Raw genomic sequence first — 3180 nt, 5'->3', positions numbered from 1 at the left:
AAAAAAAAAAAAAATTGTGAAGAGAGTATAGAAAGTTTGCATACATCGTTTTTAAAAAATACATTTTATTGTATACATTGATACTATATCACATGATGTAATAAGATACATATACAGTGAATTGGTTACTACAGTGAAACAGATTAATTGACACTTCCATCACCACACCAGTCCTCATTCCCCCCTGTGGCAAAAATCCTGAAGACAACATCTTATTATTGACTATAGTCCCCTTGTGCATTAGAACTTTTGGCCTGGTTGGTACCTGTGGCTCAGTGAGTAGGGCGCTGGCCCCATATACCACGGGTGGTGGGTTCAAACCTGCAAACTGCAACAAAAAAAAATCTCCAGCTGTTGTGGCGGGCCCCTGTAGTCCCAGCTACTTGGGAGGTTGAGACAAGAGAATTGCCTAAGCCCCAAAGCTGGAGGTTGCTGTGAGCTGTGACAGCACTGCACTCTACCGAGGGTGACGAAATGAGACACTGTCTCTAAAAATAGAAAAAAAAAGAACTTATCCTGTATATTTGCTACTTTGTAGGCCAGGTGCGGTGGCTCACTCCTGTAATCCTAGCCTTCTAGGAGGCTGAGGTGGGTGGACTACTTGAGCTCGGGAGTTCAAGACCAGCCTGAGGAAGATCAAGAACCCTGTCTCTAAAAATAGTCAGGCGGCAGGTGCCTGTAGTCCCAGCTAGTTGAGAGGATCACTTGAGTACTAGAGTTTGAGGTTGCTGTGACCTGTGACGCCAGGGCGCTCTACCAAGTGAGACTGTCTCCAAAAAAAAAAAAAAAAAGAAAGCTACTTTGTATCTTTTCACCTACATCTCTGCACTTCTTCCCTCTATCCCAACCTTGGTAACTACAGCTTTATTCTACATCTCTACCATTTAACATCTGTTTCTGAGATTCCACTTGTAATCAAGATCACGCACAATTTTTTTTTTTTTTCAGACAGAGCCTCAAGCTGTTTCCCTGGGTAGAGTGCTATGGCATGACAGCTCACAGCAACCTCCAACTTCTGGGCTTAAGCGATTCTCCTGCCTCCACCTCCCAAGTAGCTGGGAGTACAGGTGCCCACCACAATGCCCAGCTATTTTTTGTTGCAGCCATCATTGTTGTTTGGCAGCCCAAGGCTGGATTTGAACCCGCCAGTTCAGGTGTATGTGGCTGGCGCCTTAGCTGCTTGAACCACAGATGCCGAACCACGAGCACAATTTTTCTTTCTGTGTCTGGCTTATTTCACTCAGAACAACATCCTCCAAGTCCATCCACATTGTGGCAAACATCAAGGTCTTCTCTGTTTTTAAGGCTGAATAACATTCCACTGTGTATCTACACCACAGTTTCTTTATCCATTTGTCCATTCATGGACACATCTTTACAAGGTGGCAATTTCATTTCCTTTGGGCATATGACTTGAAGAGGGATTACTGGGTCATATGGCAGTTCTACTTTTAATTAATTAATTAAATTTTTTTTTGCAGATTTTAGTTGGGGCTGGGTTTGAACCCACCACCTCCGGCACATGGGACTGGCACCCTACCCTTTTGAGCCACAGGTGCCGCCCTACTTTTAATGTATTTAGGAACTTTTATGCTGTTTCTGTGAAGGCTGTAAGTTCCCACAGCCTTACATCCATTTCTCCCAAGTTTAACATCTCCTATTACTGTGGTACATATATCACAATGAATGACTTCATATCGATACATTATTATTAACTGAAAGTTCCTCCCAAGTGTCTCTTTTCTGTGACCTTTAGCTATTGTGTCTGCTTGGGCATCTCTTGGCCGGGACTGTTTCTCAGACTCTCCTTTTTTGTGAAGATCTTGATAGCTTTAAAGGAGGACTGAGCTGGTGTTTTGTGTAAGATCCTTTAATTGGAATTTGCCAGTTTTTCTCGACTAGTCTGGAGTTTGGGGTTTTCCAGATTCAACATTTCCTCATCGACCAAGGGCACAACTATCAACATGGCTCATCACTGTTGATACTGAGCTTGGCCACCTGTCTGAGGTGTGTGTGTCAGGGAGTGGCCCTTCTCCCCCCTTTCAAGCCTGTGCTCTCTGTAAGGCTCTGTAGGGGCGCCTTGCATGTGGGGAAGGGGAGCATTTCCACCTCCCCAATGGCAGAGCAGTGGCGCAAATTATTTAAATTCTTCTGGTTCAGATTTTCCTACTCTGGCTGTAGGGAGCTCTTTCAGGGGCCCCTGGGTTCTGATGATGTGCCCGTTGATGTGTGGGTCGTGCACTGATGTTTCAAGCACTTGCTGACTTTCTGGGACTACAGGAAGCTCCAGATTCATACATTTCCTGCCCCAGCCCTGGCATCAGCTCTTTCTCCAAGGAGCTTGGGTTCTTTTTATTGGAGAATGGAGTTAGAAACTTTCAACTTAAGTAACAATCAGAGGCTCTCTAAAATAAAATAATATTAGGGAATAGGTGTTGCCATAGCATACTGTGTGTGTGTTTAGGGAGATAAAAGAAGACAAAGGTTTCTAAAGGGAAAAGGGGAGGATCGTGTAACTTTTTAAAATATATATTTGAAGGAAAATAACCATTAATTTTATTTTGACATGGAGACATTTTTGTCAGAAGCAATACAATAAATTTTAAAAGATAAAAACACTCGACTATTCATTCAATATCATTGTCAATATTATTTGTCAATTTGTACAGTCAATTTATATTTATATTATTTATCAAATTATATTGTCAATATACACACATGGATTAAAACCTGGATTTGGCATATTCCTCAGGTTATGATATTTTTTTTTCAGTTTTTGGCCGAGGCTGGATTTGAATCTGCCACCTCCGGCATATAGGGCTGGCACCCTACTCCTTTGAGCCACAGGCACTGCCCCAGATTATGATTTTTTTTTTTATGACTGAATATTTGAATCAATAGTTTCTTACACTTACAAGATAGTTGGCTTGAAAAGAAAGTTGGGGGTTAGGTTATCTAAAAAATACAGTATAGGAGTAGGCAGCACCTGTGGCCTATGGAATTGGTCGCTGGCCCCATATATTGGAGGTGGTGGGTTCAAACCTGGCCCTGGCAAAAAAAAAAAGAAAAAAACTGCAAAAAACAGTATAGGAGGAGAGCAAGAAAGATTCAGGGCTCAGCGCCTGTGGCTCAAGTGGCTAGGGCGCCAGCCACATACACCTAAGGTGGTGGGTTCAAATC

The sequence above is a fragment of the Otolemur garnettii genome, unplaced genomic scaffold (assembly GCF_000181295.1).
Source record: "Otolemur garnettii isolate 467f Iridium unplaced genomic scaffold, OtoGar3 scaffold00062, whole genome shotgun sequence".
In the NCBI taxonomy this organism is placed as follows: Eukaryota; Metazoa; Chordata; class Mammalia; order Primates; family Galagidae; genus Otolemur; species Otolemur garnettii.
This window is presented reverse-complemented; position numbering follows the sequence as displayed.